Source organism: Ornithodoros turicata, unplaced genomic scaffold (genome assembly GCF_037126465.1).
Source record: "Ornithodoros turicata isolate Travis unplaced genomic scaffold, ASM3712646v1 Chromosome16, whole genome shotgun sequence".
In the NCBI taxonomy this organism is placed as follows: Eukaryota; Metazoa; Arthropoda; class Arachnida; order Ixodida; family Argasidae; genus Ornithodoros; species Ornithodoros turicata.
Genome location: NW_026999320.1, coordinates 286,331 through 304,701, shown reverse-complemented (window position 1 = coordinate 304,701; position 18,371 = coordinate 286,331). Strand labels below are relative to the sequence as shown.

General features: G+C 44.4%; 1 protein-coding gene across 1 annotated transcript in view; it reads left to right on the top strand.

Moving 5' to 3' along the window:
• LOC135372645 (sperm-specific sodium:proton exchanger-like) overlaps positions 1-18,371 on the top strand; it is a 261,452-nt gene that overhangs the window by 97,090 nt on the left and 145,991 nt on the right. The window lies entirely within an intron of this gene.

Genomic DNA, 18,371 nt, shown 5'->3' with positions numbered 1-18,371 from the left:
GCACTCCTCATATTGGTCCCGTATTCATAATCTTGGCAGCCCATATGTGTCAAAGTTTGGACCAATATTGGCGTGCTACTTGGGTAATAACACTGGAATATAATTAGCGGACTGTATTGACTTAAACGTCTTTCCTGATGTCGGAGAGGGAGCAGCGATATCGAGTGCTATTTTCCTATCTAAAATTCGAGGTGAAATCGGCTGTTATTCATAAAATCGTGTGTTGCCGTTTTTTTTTTTTCTGCTCAGGAAATAGCCAGTTGCATTTCTCGCACATTATTGTAACAGAATATTGCATATTGTAACATTATATTTATTTCATACCGTTTATGGTTGCACTTAAATATGGTTTTCACCAGTTGTGAATGTACGTGATACATGATGCAAATCGGGTTTAACTCATTGGAGAGGGCATAATCGGGCGGATTCAGGTTCAACCGTTAATCTATTTCGCAATGAAACCTCGGACATTGTGTTTATTGAAAGACAAAATCGTCGTCAGTGAGCAAAGGATAATTTCCGTTGTCTTTAAGTTGCGTTACTATTGTTCCACTTAACATCGACGAAAAAGATGTAGTGGATCAGTATTAAAATCCATTGCATTGCTTTCTTGTGATCAGTATATTTGACAAGGGATTTCGCTGCCTTGGAAGTGTTACCTTCACTTTCTAGAAGAATATAGGCGGACACTCGTTTGAACGTGACGCGCACAACACCAGATTCCAAGCAACAACATCGAATATTCTAGAGTGCGAGCTCTCTGGACATGATTACATGTATTAAAGACACAAATAAAGTGTGTTGTGTATGCTGGGTGAGGAACGCGAAAAAATCGCCTTGTCTCCACGATAGGAACAACTCGAGTGCATATTATTCCTCTTGCAAACAATGGAAACACCCTGTTACATTTATGGCTTATCGACACCAGGCAAGTCTGCACTAGAAGTTCGCTGATGGGAAACTAGCGTTTCTATTATTTATTTATTTGTTCAGTTATTTATTCACATACCCCAAGGCCTTCACAGGGCATTACATGGGGGGTGGCACATAGAGGCTGGTTGGTATAATACAACTTCAATTGTAAATACACGGCTAAACAGAAACAGAGAAATGATTAGATACTGCGTTGCGAAATTGATGAGGGCCAGTAAGTTCGACTATGTTATGAGAGAGAACATTCCACGAAATGACCGTTCGTGGAAAAAATGAGTTCATGAAACGAGACGTACGGCACAATTGTCACAGTTGTCAACCCATGGAGAAACTGTTCGTGCTGGTGTTATGTCATGTCTACAAAGAGAAATATTGTGATAGGGTTGTGATTGTGACGAACACACTTATCCACCAATTAATTACGCCCTTTTGCGCTTCGCGACGACCAGCCGCGACAAAAATATGTCGAAACCAATTATTACGGCAGGAAATAACTCGCTTCGGTTGCATATTTTCCTCTAAAAGGTGTCCACGGAAGGTCCCAAAAGGGATGGTACCCATATTAATTGCGACAGCGCCCTGCTTTAGAAGTTACATTTTTTCACGCAATTTCTTTGAATTCTTATTCAAATAATGAGCTCCTCCCACTCATTCACACAGTGCGCAGCTTTTGTACGGTATTCGACGGATACTTGTAAAAACGAAAGTTCTTATTATATTAAATTGGGATTATTTAGCCTGGTGATTTAACTGAAACACCCCGTATAATAAAAAATTAAAGGAAGTTATTACAAAAAGGAAATTGTTTTCTTTTAATACTGCGCTCTGCTTGTGTCCTCACACTGTTCTCTTATTTTTGAATTATTTTACAACTTACTAATTTCTTATACGTCCTCACGAGAGCCTGCCGCGTAAAATACGGCTCGTTCGGCCGGGGTTAAAATGCATTTTTGGCCAGTTTCACACTAACGTTCCTCTCGTCTGTGTTTTTCACTGAGCCAAAACGCTCCCATTCGAACTTATGGGGCTCGATTGCATTTAGTTTCCATTTTTGAAGCAAACGGAAGAAAAATACGGCAGTGTGAAATGGACCCTACCAACACTGGGGATAAAAAAGGCAGATGTTGCGTAGTGAGTAATACCTGTGTCAGACAGGTACACATACAGCGTTTAAGGCAACGCCATTAAGAAAAGGCCGTAGCTGAAATATGGCCTTAAACCCTGGGAGGCCGCCAGACTGTATCCGTAAAGGCGTTTGGCTGCTGATGTCTACACCGATAAACACATCTGCGAACGTTGAATGAAATGTAGTTAAATCACATTTGTTCTCGCTGTGAGTACTCGGAAACAACATTTGCTTTGCACTTAGCCAATCTTAGCCAATTTAAAAATCAGCAAACGACATTTGTTTTGCAGCTGTTTTGATGATTTGTTGTGCGCCCACAGTTTTGGATGTAGACGACACGGAGTGCTGCGGTTCGAGGGTATGACACCGAACTGACGAGATATAATGACAAGCGATGTGGAAATATTCACCAGAAAAAGGCAAGGCGTTGAGCACGAAAAAAGATCGCTGAACTATACGGATCGTCAAAACATTTTATTTCTATTTGAAGGAAATCTGCGCATTCGTGTTCATGGCGTTTGAAAACGGGACTTGGAGAGTTTCGGGAGAACGCCGTAAGCTGTCTTGCGGGGGCTCCCCTGGCCTTATACATCAGTGTTGTCGCAAAGGCCGTATGACTGACCGTCTGTCAAGAATTTAATGCCCGTACCCGTAAGTGCGCCCGTCTTACAGGGGTGTAGAGATGTTGGGTCTTCAAGACGACGCAGACCATGAACTTTGATAACGATTCGCGATTGCTCAGACCCTTCCAAGCAGGGGGCGCTGGTGGTGCATGGGGAGCAGAGCCGTATATAGGGAGAGTTTGGCCATTAGGAGGAGCCTCACCAACGATGCGCCAAACGACGTCAGACATGCGTCACTTGCCAGACGCGTCGTCAGCTCCAAACCGGATGTTCCGCCATTATGCGATTAATCTGAATCGGCGCTTCGTAGCCGATTGCAGTGAATGTTCAAAAATTGTTTGTGAGCTGTTTTTCCGATTAAAAGTACAGGCTGTGTGGATAAAAGATATGCTGATTAACTAGGTGAAATAACATTCAAGTTCAGTAAAGCAGGAAACACGGTGCACGCGTGAAGCAGCGATTTGGAGTCGGCAAAAAGTGCCGTAATGGTTTCTAGTGATGCAGCGGCCTAAAAAAAAGATGAATTGTATGAATCCGTGCCAAAACAATGGATCGAGCACCGACAGAACTCACCATTGACGGAATGCAACTTTGACCCAAAGTGGGATCGTTGTTGCGAGAGCGGCAGTGTCGTGACGATAAGTCTACTGGCGGGTGTGATTAAGCGCTTTGCGAATTTCCTATTTCGTTCCAGCGCTGTAAGAGAAGTGTAGTAGGGAGGTCTCTTACACTATAGCACCACTCTACCCACGGCAAATCCTATCGAATAATATCGCGTATAGGTTACAACGGTCCAGTGAGTTATGGGCATGTTGCAAGTGCGGTACCGCACAACCACTGAGCAACAATGAATGCTACTGTACATTATACAGGAACCACACTGTAACTGCTGAAATAGGTAATTACTCTAATATGCAATAGCTCAAAATTAGACTTTATCCCCCATAGTCTTTACGCCTTTGTTTGCATGCTACATACACATGAATGCGAGAGAGGAACTCAGACGACACACCAAATACACGCATTTTCATGCATCCCTCTTAGTCTGGCCCCTCGGTTAAGGCCATTTCAGCATGGGTAACTCTGATGTAGCACTCAGCTAATTACAGTAGTGTAACTACAGCTGGCTTCTTTTATCATCATATCCTGGCAACATTTATGTTCAACATGCTGGACATGTTTGCTTGCAACTACTGGCATCGAATGAAAATGTTAGCCAGAATGGGCTAATGAACACACCGGTGTGATATGAGCAAAAATAAGGCGCACGACATATCAACAAGTTGCAAACCACCTGCCAGAAGGTCACAAACCGCTGTTCTATTTTGCACACTTGTCACACACATCTTGGTATTTTTGTTGTTCTTGAAATTTTTTAAACATTGCCACATATTTTATATTCAACATGCTAGACACGTTAGCTTGCATTTTCACTTGATTTTGAGTGTGGCATTTAAAATTTTTCCTCCTTCTGGTATCCCCAGCTTGACGTGGTGAGGAGGCTCCTGTGCTTCTGCGAGTTTATAGACTAAGCCAGCAGTACTTACGCTACTGTAATTAGCTGTCAACCCATTCTGAAAAGGCCATAACCGAGGGGCCAGATTAAGAGGGATACATACAAGTGCTTGTACTCGTAGTTGGTGTGCCGTCTTTGAGTTCCTCTCTCGCATTTATGTGTATTTATAGCATGCAAACAAAGGCGTAAAGTCTACAGGCAATAAAGTCTAATTTTCAGCCATTGCATATTAGAGTAATTACCTATTTCAGCAATTACAGTGTGGCTCCTGTATAATGTACAGTAGCATTCATTGTTGCTCAGTGACTGGGCGGTACCGCAGTTGCAACCGCTTAACTCGCTTAACCCATAAACGGTATTGTTCGATAAGATTTGAATCTGGAGGTATGTTGGTGCTATAGTGTAGGAGCTTCCCTGCAATACTTCTCTGACGGCGCTGGAAGGAATAGGAAACATGAAAAGCGCTTAATCACACCCGCCAGTAAACTATCCTCATGACACTGCCGCTCTCGCAACAGCGATCCCACATTGGGTGAAAGTTGCATTCCGTCCATGGTGTGCTCTCTCGGTACTCTATCCATTGTTTTGGCAGAGATTCATACAATTTGAGAGGCACACGCTGTTGAAAATCCTTCTTTTACGACGCTGCTTCACTGAGGACCGATGACGGCACTTTTTGCCGACTCCAAATCGTTGCTTCACGCTTGCACCGTGGCTCCTGCTTTACTGCACTTTAATGTTATCACACTTAGTTAGTCAGCACATCTTTTATCCATAGAACTAATACTTTCGGTCGGAAAAACGGCTCACAAATCATTTTTCGAACGTTTACAGCAATCGGCTACGAAGCGCCAATTCACATTAGTCGCATAATTGCGGGACATCCGCTTTGGAGCAGACGACACTCACTCGGCTTGGCTCAGCTTGGCTTTAGTTCGCTTTCGCGAACTAATAGGCCGGAAAGCGACGCGTTTGACTCGTCAACAAGCTCCTCTCTCGCTGCGGCAAAAGAGTAAGAATGGCCAAACTCTCCCTATATATGGCTCTGATGGGGAGGACATATATGCGGACGACTTGACAATGCAGGAGTTCTTTTCTGGATATTGGCGGTGAAGCATCGTGGCCACTTGTTCAGGAGGTATGAATTAAACGTTTCTTTGTTGATTGCACTTTTCTCTTGCTGTGTCTTGCTGTGCGAGGGAACAGACGGTCTGAAGCCACGAGCTTGTGGAAACACGGGTTTCCAGAACAGGCGCCCAACGTGGGTCCCGAACTAATTCTGCTAAGGTCCCATCTGAATCCTGAATACGTTTATGCAGCCAAGATGGACGATAAGATTAATTTCGCGTCGGCGATAATTGCGTCTTGTGTTGATCAGCGTAGGAGCGCGTGATTTCTTCACTTTTGCATGGTTTGCTGGAGAAAGAAGGTTGTCGAAATTATCCCCCGTCCTACATGAGGGCATGTGCAGCTTGTAGGCACACAATCGTGAGCGGAGCCATCTTACGTGAAAATCTATTCCCAGTTATTACCACTACTATGATTATTATAAGGCAGTACACACTGCTCTCACGACGCCCTCTGCACTGACGGGGTTCGTGTGGTGGATACAGTAGCATTAGCCTAAGAGGATGGCGCGTAGGATTCCGTGAAACACCCTTAGGCGATACTTGCGCCTTTCCCGTCGGACATGCACAACGATTTTCATCTTTGCCTTTTCCATTATGCAAGCAACAGCACAATCGTTTCCACAGTGTTCTGCCTCAAGCGTATTCTGTATGTTTAGTTCGGAATCTGCTGTTTTTGTGCATCACATTCAAACAGTTGTCCGCGCATATCCTTCTAAAAACTTTGAAGGCAGCTGCAGGGCTGATCACAAGAATGCAATGCAATGGATTATAATGTTCCTCGACTAGGTAGCTGCCTTCTAGAATATAAAGTGGAACAGTCGTTACTGACGCGGTAATAAGTAACTGTTCTGAGACTGGAACACACAAAGACGACACAAGGCTCAATGCCTTATAACATGAACACTGTGGGGCACTTGACCGACGATCAAGAGGTGCGTGGTGCAAGTCCAGCCGCTGTCTGGCTTTTTCGACGTCTACCATACTTCTACGGTGGTAACGCGAGTTAAAGGGACTATCGCATCCGGAGACCTGGGTAGGAAATGGTTGCGAGAATGTTTGTCATCATTCGACAATGGATTTGACCGACTTCCTCTGCTGAGAAATGTTCGGGTATCAGATAAACGAGTTTTCTTTTTCTTTTTTTTTCTATCAGCGGAGCCTCTGATGACATCGTTGTGACGCAAGAGCGAACAGGACCAATGGGCGTGTGGCGCGGTGCCGGCGCCGTTCCCCCATTTCCTCACGGAGATATCGTCCGCTTTGGAGATGGCGGCGTGCGTGGCTACGTGTATAAAACAACCTATTTCTTCGAAAGTGCTGTGAGTTTCGCTCAGTGGTGAAAATGCAACATGTCGTTGAGTTCGGGAACGCGTCGTGGTGTTCCTGGCTGCAAAAAAAAATCGTCTGGGAGCGAACCCAGAATTGACATTTCACGAGCTCACTGACAGGGACGCCAAACGAAAGTTTCGAAGGAGCCATCGCCTGTAGGCTTCCTGTGGTGGCAGAAGAATTGCACGTTCGACAGCTTTGTTCCTGGCATTTCGCTGACGAAGCGTACGTGGAGGCGGACTTATTACGTTCCCGTATGGCAGTGTCACCGAAACAAAAGAGGCTAAAGTCCTATGCTGTGCCTACATTGTTCCATGAGCAAATGGACACCACCGACGTGCCGAACACGAAGGTAAGGGTTTGTTTGCAGTTCATCTCGAATGAATACCCACAAAAGTGTGGTGTATTGATATAATAGGCCACCAAGTGGGTCCAGGTAGACGGGTGTGGCTTGAGTAAGATCAGACTGCGCGTCGTCGAGACGAGCGAAATCCAGATGACTAAATTTAAACATACACTCGAAATGTAGGCGCATACACCCAAGCAGAGAGTATCTCACGAAATGTCGGTTATTCTGTTCGGGGATAAATTCTCAACAATATAATAAAAAATATGTACGGCAATATCGTTTTTTCACTCTCTTTCCGCGAATTTAAGCCATTCATTTCTGCCAATATGCATCGGTATATTGCGAGGAAGATCACCCATCGGAATCATCCCCGTCGCGCGAGACCGCGCCGAATTCATTCTGGGCTCGGCTTCCATCCTTCCCGGCTGCTATTAAAACCCCTCCTCCATTGGCTACACCTGTCTCGGCTTTCTGCCTAACATCTTGATGGAGGTGCGTCTCGATTCCCTTACTATTCTGCAACTTCTTCACCAGGACGAAGATCCGGTCCGGCAAGCAAGTCTCAATGGCGCCTCCGAACCCTAACAGCAGCGCTGGTACGCCGGGGGGAAATGCTGGGTTGCCTTTACATCCTGACCATACAACTGGGTCTCACAGTCCGGCACCCACACCCCTGGCGCCAACGCCCCGTCAACGTGACCCTCCTACCTTCTCGGGAGATGCCGGCCAAGACATTGAGGACTGGCTCGGCTCGTACGAACGTGTCGACACGTACAATCGCTGGGACGATACAACCAAGCTCGCGAACGTTGTTTTTATCTTGAAGATCTGGCGAAGCGCGGCCTATGAACCGCGGCCGGTAGTGATGTACAAGACCCCCTTCGGCCCCACCTGCAACCCACGTAAATTTCTGACGGCATCCCTCTAACTTTTCCGGTTGCAATATTCAAATTCACTGCTATATTCGTACAGAAAAACGTTTCCCTCATCTTTCTTCGCTCATGTAACGTAGCATGCACTCACCATCATATTTATTAGCGAGAGAGCAAAGGAGGGAGCTTTCCAACAACATAGCCCCATTTGTCATCATGATTTTATGCGTCATAGTATCCAACATCATGTGCTATTTTTCTGTCGCAGGTTGAGACAAGCAGATTGATGAAGTCTGCTTCAGGTGGTGAGTACGAGAAGCTTCGATTTATTAGGGAAGCTGAATATGTGTGTTGTACGGTGAATGGAATGCGAATTCTGAGTCACAGTGAATGTTCATATTGTGAAACCTGCAGCTTATGCAGACTCTACGTGTGACATATATTGATCGCATAGCATCATGCATTGATGTTGTTATGTTGCGAAAATTTTATTATTAGGTTCCGGAAGTGAGGCTTCCACCAGCGTTACACACTGAGCGAGCCAGTGAAACTAAACTAAAAAAGGGCCTTTCCAGGGCCACCACATGTTTGACGCAGAACAAGCATTGCGTTATGAACCCACCAACGTGGAGAACATTGTTTCTGGTCCAGCTGCAAACACTTTCCTGAATAGTGTTGCTGATTCTAACTTTTTAAAATTCAATTTTAGCCACTTTTTATGAGTAGCATCTAATGAACTATATGCAAACCTGTGACTTAGTACAATTCCAGTTCGAGTTCGCAGAGGACACTCCACGGGTTCAAGAATATGGTGGTACTGGGCACTGATATGCGCACGATACAAGTTTTTTTCTCTTGCTCTTAATTTTCTTTTTTTTCCAGCACATCAAGCCTCACGCCGCACTGCTCATATATTGTATGGAAGGAAAGAACCCGTGCAAAAGAAACCTCTCTATGGTGAAGCTCAATAGACTATTCAAAATGTGCATTACACAAGTGCCAGTGCTTGTCCTCGCCGTGTGACAAACTTGGTTTGTACTCCAGAATGGTTCGCAATGAAAATTATTTACACATTACACTGTTCTTGCTATATCTGATATATATGAGTAACAGTGTGACCAGTATAACCGCTCAAAAATTTGTGGTTTAACGCTGCAACATTTCTTGACCGCATATGGTTATGAAAAGTACGAACGAACGATCTTATTTTGATTATGTACAGTGTTACGTCTTCTCAGTAGCAAAGCAGCTTTCATGCTCATGCAAAAACAGCAATAATAATAATAATAATAATGAGCCCTACATTGCAAGATATGCCTGGTTTCCATTGTAGAGTGGCACACCTGACCCTTATTTTATTCGCATTATCCACTACTGTACGAAGTTGATGGGTAGAGCGTCCTGATTCTGCGCACATCACATCCTGGTATCTGGCTTTTGTTTATGCCAAGGTATCCATTAATCTAGCTTGTGAAGGAGCAATACGCAGTGAATCGGGAGGCGGCTGTGTGAAACAATAATAAAGAATAAGAGTATTCATTTTTTTTACTAACAGCAGCCAACTTTTAGTAAAGCGCTACCCATGTACCCGAAATGAAATTGGAATGAAATCACGCCTTTCGACATCTGAGAAGTTTTTTGACACAGTGCGTGTTCTCAAGTAGCTCGAGAGTACGCATGCAGCGGTCATCACGACAAAAGACGGGTGCGTAAACCAGCGAGCTAGCTCCACAGAGAAACGTCACTGAAGAGCTGGTGATGGCGAATACAACTGTCCCCGCACTCTTAGAGACGGCCGACATCCTATGTTCGTCAGGTTTCACTGGAGTACAGCGAGTGCAGAGGCATCTGTCATTTCCAAGTGGACAGATGTCAAAATGCCCGGCAGTGCACAACCATCATGAGTGACCGGATATGATAGGCTTACCTGAAAGTGTCGTCGCCATCGGACGATTCGTTATCAGTGCCTGCACCTTCACCTGCCGCAGGACAAGTGGCAGATGGTCTGTGGAGTAAGGGTCGTCATCTAGCACAATTTCTTCAACGCCGTAATCCCCAGAATCGCTTGGAAGCGACGCGACGTCACTTTCGTATTCCGACGATTCCGACGTGACGTTGTCTGTCTGCTCGCCGCCTCGCACTGCAGATGCTCGCCGACCCACCGATGAGTTATACGGGAAGACTCTCTCTTATTGGCCCTGTTAGGCGTGACATTTTCGAGTTTTTGTGGAGAGCTGGTGGAGAGGGACTTCATAGTTCGTCGTCTGCTCGTTCCATGTATTTCATTATATTGCTCAGGCTTCTTATTATTGCTCAGCAACCTATTCACTTGGGGCTTTCGCTACCCTTGTCAGAGGTCATTGAGAAATATCGTGATACTGAAGTTTCGGAATCGACCGGCATGGATGCGATAATCCCTTTAAGGACGCCGAAGATTACCTGACCTCTGTTCATTGAATAGCACTTCGCGTTTGATGTCCGAAATGTAATTCCGCAACACATCATGCTAAGGTATTACCGATACACGAAAAAAGTAGAACTCGAGTAGGACAATGCGAGTGTCGGAATAACCATACATGTTTCATAATTCAACATCAAGGCACGTAGATGCATGATGCTTGATAGCTTAGGCTCCCTGTACAGCCGCGCATTCAGAAATTTTCTCTTGGCGACGGGCACAGCCGCGTCAACATACCTGCTACATATAGATGTATTGTAGTGCACAATTACTAGCATCCACACCCTAAGTGCAGATAATTGCCAATTGGTAAAGGTGGCTGGGGATGTTCGGGAAAGGGTAAGGCTTTTCTCGTAAAGCGTTTCCTGTTTGATATATATTTGCTGACCTGTCATGTTTCAATTTGTCAATGCTTTTAGTGTTACCTCGTGGCGCCATTGTTCTTGTTGTACGTGGTAACATGATGTCTTACAGTTCATTGAGCTTTTCCACTGTTCATATCCTACATAGATATGTGTTCAACATTGTTCGCGTAACAATTGCTTTGGTACATCTCAAGCAGCACGCCAATATTGGTGCAATATTGGACTCATATCGGCTGAAAACAGGCAAAAAATGGCAGAAGTCTAGCACTCGCAAGTGAATAAAATCTTATTTTTAAATCTCTATCAATCTTATCGCTCAGTCTCTTTAAATACTTTATTCATATGAGCTGCCAAGATTAACAATATTGGTCCAATATAGGCTGCCAATATGGGACCAATATGGGAAGTGCAACCAGGCTCCATATTGGACCAATATTAGCTGCCTATATTGGCAAGCCTATTTTGCTCAAAGCGCCCCAATATGTTCGTGACGCCAACGGGGAGTCCGTGTAATAATAAAGCATTATCCGGTTTAATATCCACCACTGATATTACTTCTTTCTTCTTTTTGCTTTTTCTTTTCTGCTGATCTGTTTATTGATCCACGTCGCATAGCGTTAGAAAAAGAATACCGCATCGGCGAAAAAACGAAGACCAGGTGCTATGCCTGTCTTCGCTATTGCCAACTGTAGGATGGGGCGAACGAAAGCTTGCCCTCATCACATTTCAAAAATAGTACTGAGTACTAATACTAAAACCAAGAGCAGGATCAACTAGTGCTAGGCAGGCAGTGCTAGGCCAACTGAAGGATGGGACAAGCGAAAACTTGCACGCATCACATTTCAAAAATAGTACTGTTCACGCCCTGAAAACGAAGAGCAGAAACAACTACTGGTTTTCCCTCCAATTTTAATCCAAGTGTCATCTGATTTAATCCAGGCGTCATTTAGTTTAATCCAGGTGCCATCTCAAATGATACATGTGATATTCAGTTTAACCCGAGTGCAATCTGATTAATCCATGGTGTTTTTAAGCAACATAACCGTGAATTCACATCAGGGACGTCCTCGTAGAGCATTCTAGTGGAAGGAAAAGTTAAGAAATAAGTGCTGATGGGATTGAGGTTCTGCCGTGTCTTGTGTTGAACATTCGCACGACGTCGAGATATTGAGAGTTGCAGCGGGAGTGAACGACGCCACTGGTGCTGTAGTCTGCTACGGAATATTTTCTGACTGAGCTTCAGGATATTCCGCATGGTTCGAAGAGCATGAAAAGGCATGACTCACATAGCAGACGACACCACTGGTGCTGTCGTCTGCTGCGGAATATCTTCTGACTTGAACATTAGTCATGCAGTTTAGTCAGAAGATATTCTGTAGCAGACGACACCACTGGTGTTGTCGTCTCAATAGCCATATCGCTCCACTGGTGCTGTCGTCTGCTACAGAATATCTTCTGACTGAACAGTAGGATAATCCGCGCTGTTAGAAGAGCACGAAAAAGCAAGGCTCACATAGCAGACGACACCATTGGCCCTGTCGTCTGCTAAGGAACATCTTGTGGCTAAGCTGCAGGATGTGCGTGATGTCTTTCCGTGCTTTCTGTTCAAACCGCAGGGAATATCCTGCGGCAGAGCCACAAGATATTCCTTCGCAGACGACAGGACCACACTGATGTAGTCTGCTACGAGCATCATGCCTTTCCGCGCTCTGCTAACCGCGTGGAGTAGCCTGCAGATCTGTCACAACATATTCCTTAGCAGACGACAGGACCAATGGTGTCGTCTGCTATACTTCCGCTCCAAATCCCGATATCTCGGCGCGGTGTGAATATTCAACATAAAAAGCAGCAGAACTGACGTCCCGTCAGCAGCGCTTTAATTATCCTTCCACTACATGTCTGTAGAATATTCTGCGGGGATGTCCCACGTGTAAATACACGGTTATAGTGCTTAAAAACACCATGGATTAATTCAAATGGCACCCGGATTAAACTGACTAGCATTTGGGTTTTTTCAGATGGCGCCCAGATGAAATTGAATGGCGCCTGGATTATTTCAGATGGCATCTGCACTAATTCAGATTGCACTTAGACTAAAATAAACGGGTAAACCTGTATAGCTGGGCAGGCGGTCCCACGGAACTGCCAATGCCAAGCATCCCTCAGGAGCCTTCATTGGGATCGCAATAGTAAATACACCAAAAATTTCCAACCCTCTCCAAGAGTACAAAAGGGCGAAACACTTTGTGACGGTGACGGACATACGCCTCAGCAGATGACATTGCCTGCAGTAAATTAAAGCACCTGGCTTTATAGAAGAGCCATCCCTTCCTATGAAACATTGTGTTTTTGACTTGACCTGTCGCAATTCCGTTATCATTAAAGGAAGCAGCGACACTTTAGCGCGCATGATACGTCCGATCCAACTGTTGCGCATGCGCATTAGTTGTTGGACGCGTGATTTCGCACAAACGACCACGCTCGCTCTCAGTCCATTCGACCGATTGGCATCGGCTCCGCGAAACAGGATGGCGGCTGTTTTCCAGAAAGTTCAGTTCAGTTCTAGTGAATGTTACAATGCGATTGCCACGTATGTTGACTGTTTCAAACAATGTGTATTATCCGCGAGAGCTAGTTGCTTGTAACGACGTATTCAGTTGGGAATTTCACAGGCTTCAACGTAGAATCTTGCCATGCTGCTTGGGCATTTGTGCATCACGGGTACTTGCCATTTCTTTTGCATTTTCAGTCAATATGGGGTGCACACGGGCAGTATGGGGCCCATATTGCCAGGATTTTCCCAATATTGGGTCAGACTGGGCAATATTGGGCCCATATTGCCCAGTTTGAGCCAATATTGGGAAAATCGCTCATATTGCCCAGTTTCAGACAATATGGCCGAAATATTTGCGAAACGGGTCCCATATTGGACCGTATCGCCAATGACCAGCCAATATGGGCTCAATATTGTGTGCTTCTTGGGATCCTGCCTCCCAACGTCGGCCGGGGACGGCGGGCTGGTCAAGCTGTCTCTGTTTCCGCAACACCACCGACTGTATTGAATGGGAGATAAACTTACCCAAATAATTTCGAATTGAAAGTGAATGCAGTGAAGTTTGGGAAGCACTACCTTGTCTAACATTTACATGATACAAGAACGATGTATACGCACTATCGGGAACATTGATGGATGCCAAACGATTCAAAACTTATTTCACCAATGCGGCATAGCTCCACTAGCCAGCTTTTTCAGATAGAGATTACTCTGCAGGTACAGTGCGTCTCTGAGAAACAAAAACCATGCGTTGCTCTCGACTGTCAGTCTTTTCCCAAAGACTACAATACTAGAGGTGACACTGTGTCCTAGAACGCGCACATTTTATGGAGAGGAAAACTTAGCTGTGTTACTGCCTCGATTACTGAACCAGCTGGGTTTTTCTCCGTCATCCACCATGCCTGCGAAGAAACATATATATATTTTTTATTCGTGAGTATATCTCGCAAATTAATGCCTTTTTTTTCTTCTTTCTGCCACGTCAGCGTTTCCTAGCAAGCTTATTATTGCTACACGTTTGTGTAGCGCATCATACCAGTCTTTGGCACCTTTCTACACCGTAATTATTGTAAAGTATGTGTTTTTATTACGTCTCTTCTTGTGCATCATAGTAGTCTTTTGAACCTTTCTGCATTGTAATTCTTGTATAACTGTGTTCTTGTCTACTGAATATGCAGTGTATGCAAAAGTCAACGCGTCTCCCACAGTATAGAGTCTGGGTCATTCGTAGCTTTTTTGCCCCAGCCCCCCACTTTAGTGGAATAAATTGAATTTGAATTAAGGGGATTTGGTCACACGTTGTAGGCGCATTTAGCGCGTTTAACGATACCGCACATCGAGCGAGTCAATAGCCAATTGCCTGAGCACATTTTGATTTTCAGAGTTTACAGAGTTCAGTTTCTTTCATCCTGCGGCATGTCACAATGGATAAAAACTCCCACACGCATTTGCAATACAACAAGTACAGTAATAGATCACATAATAACCAACTTTCACGAAAAGCATTTCATATCGGGAACAATATACTCGGACCTGAGTGATCATTTTCCAGTGTTTACCACAGCAGACATTGAACCATCGGCTTCTATCAGATCTAATCAATTCACCAGCTGTGACTACAACAAGTTTGCAACAGCGCTATCAAACGCTGCGTGGCAGGTAGTTACTGGGAAAGAATCAGTGGACGAAAAATTCAACGCATTTATGGAAATCTTTCAAAAAACAAAAGAAGAATGCTCATCCTGCAAGCACATACCGAATCGCTCCTTTCGGAAAAACCCTTGGATAACGACAGGCTTATTGACATCGATAAAACGCAAAAACAACCTGTATAAGAAAGTCTGCGCTGACAAACATAACTCAACACTCTTGCGAAAATATAAAAAATATCGAAACGCTCTCACTCAGTTATTGCGGAAAGCCAAACAAGATTACTTCCGCGGTAATCTCTTGCAGGCCACGGGTGATAGTAAAAAATCCTGGAGAATCATCAATGAAGCAATGCATAATAAACCACGAGCTAACAAGATCCACGCCATGAAAAATCCAGATAACACAATCACTCATAATACAAAATTCATCGCAAACACTCTCAATGAATACTTCTCCAACCTACAAGCTACCGTGAAGTATCACACCCTCCAGACGCACCTTAAGATAAAACCGATAAGCTGCAACCCTACTTCATTCTTTCTTACTCCTACAGATCCACACGAAATCACTAGTATCGTAAACAACCTAAAAAACTCAAAATCAGCGGGCCATGATGGAATTACTATCCAACTGGTAAAGCAATCTATACATATTACAGCGCCCTATATCACCCACATAGTAAACGTCATATTCACTACAGGAATCTTCCCAGATGCAGATCTAATTACGGTGTATTCACATTTGCTCACTACTCCTCTACACTCTGGAACTCGTTGCCCTCAAACATAACGAACTTATCATCCTTTTTGTTTTTCAAACGAGTATTATATCGTTATATCCTAACAAACGTATAGAACACTATGCTACACCCATTTTACATGCTACACTCTTTTTGACCGTTATATGCTGTTTAGCGCCATTTAACATTGAACTTTCTTTTTTTTTCTACTGACCGGTTTGTGCATTTATGTATATATATGTATATTTATGTATCTTGTCTTTTATCTGTTCATAAATTACATATAAGTGAGAGCCATATGTTTACGAGGCATATGTATATGGGATATATCACTCTGTATACAGTATATTTCCTAATGTAATAATTTAACTATTCGTACTATATATACTGCACGGTAATATGTATTTCACTGTATGTCTATTGTTGATGTTTATTCTTTCTTGAAGGATTGACCAACCTAACATATATATTCACCATATAGAGCTGCTAACAAAATAAGATAATAACTCGAGGTCCCACAACTAGCATTACCTATGGGACCTCTTTCTGTACAAACTCACCCAAACTTTGTATCCCTCAACGAGTAAATAAATAAAAATCATTCATTCTAAAAAATACCATTCTATAAAGTATTACACGTATAGTACGTAACACTGCGATTGCTCGTAGGGTCCAACCTTAGGTCAAACCGAGCGTAGGTCAAACCTTCAGCAATGAGGTGTTCGGAACGCATCGCATATATGAGACTGTTCGACTTCATAGCAATTTCAGAACAGCTAATGAAGCCATCTTTGAATTTGAAACCAAAATGTAACCTCGAGGACTCCAATATTCACCAAAGAAATTGCATTAGATTGCATTGCCGCATACTACGTGCCACTAACGAACGACTGCAGAGCGCTGACAGCGGGATGTGCTACACGGGGCTCAAGATTCCCAATACACAGCCACTGAACGGCGGCTGAACAGGTGAAACCTGCTTGACGCTTTGTCCCGAATTGTTGTGCATTCCCGCTCCCGCCTACTACTCTTTACAGCCTACTGCCTACTCCCGATTTTGCCTTCAGTGGTAGGAAGAGACATTAAAATGCAAGTAACTCGGAACATTTCTCATAAAGAAGCAATAGCGCAGCACGAATTCGTGAAAATGGGCGGTTACGCAGCGGCGGCGGGGGGTAGCGTCGTTGAGAAACTCAGTGGAGACTCAGACCACTGAGTCTGTATCCCATACTCCCCAAACACAAGAAAAACCTGCGGAAAAACCTCTGCCGGCACTTGCTGCCCAGTCACGACCTGCCAGCCACAGCTTCAAACGAGGTTATTGGTGCCCTTTTCGTTTGGGACAATGTTACAAAAGATCCGTCTCAGACCATCACTCAAGATATGGAGGTCAGGACTACTGCTTATCGCAAAAGTCGTCCTTCCAAACACATTCCAAACAGCCTTCCAAACACCTTCTTTCTTCCAAACATTTTCTCACAGTTCAAATAGCGACACGAGACGACAAGTGGTAGAGGTAGGAGCGGTAGGCTCACCGAACAACAAAAGCAGGCCTCGCGAAGAGTGTTGCCTCCTGAAGCACACTTGACTTGTGCATCACCATATACTCTGCATGTACGAGAACCCTCTACATAGCACAGGATGGCTTCCTTTTCTTTTGCTTATAATGTGTTCCACACACATTATCCAGTGGAATTGTCGCATACTCTTGAGTAACTTAGAAGACATCCATGATATAGAAGACAGATATGGTGGCATCTGCATCTCTGTACAAGCCACATGACCCACTCCTCAGAAAAAAAAAAAACAACTGAGACAGCCCTGAAAGCGAATTGTATCGAGTAGCGCAGAAAACACGTCAGAGTCTCACTGTCCTCGTAGCGAAGGACGTGACATCAGCGGAACCTCCCTGGTCTCAGCCGGTACCACCCGACTCGTAAGTCTTCCGAAGCTTCTGGAACGAAGAGATCAGGTTCCCACCCAACGTACAGTGCAAGGACGACGCCTTTCGCATCCAACCTCATCAAGAGCCGCGGAACTCCAGGCCATCATTTTCTTTCTGCAGCACATCGTTGGTTTTACACCAAGGGATAGCTACAGCCATTGCAATATATTCTACTTCACATGTGAGCAATGCAATTGCCTGTTCTTTGGCCCATTTCCAGCTAATGGCTGCTTTCGACATGCTGAATACGTATCCGTTGCGTGAATGTCCGATGCCGGACTCCAGATTCCAGCGGATTCCAGCTTATATCTGAATACGCGATAACGTGGTCTCCGAAGGCTCTGTACGGTATTCTGGTGGCTTTCATTCCCTGCAAGTAACGCAATACTATTTTTGCCACCTTCCGCGAGTCGATGTGTTAGCGGCATTGTCTTGACTTAGGTAATGACTAATGAGCGGCAAAAGCAATATCAGTACACGATCCCTGCACCAGCTACATTAAGTTTCCTATCAGGCTGTGGTAAAGGACGTTCGGGAAATTCTGACCCCTCAACGTGGAACATTCTGCTTTGGCTTTGCTCTGAGTGCTCTACTATGTGACAGTATGGGACTACTTGCATAATTTATTACCTGCTATGAGTATTTCCTTGTTTACGGCTATAAATTGACTTTTTATGACTACGCCTACCCTATGCAGTACTATGGGATGTTACGGGACTCCCTGCATGATTTACCTGTTTGGACTATTTCCTCGTTTATAGGTATCAATTGACTGTTTA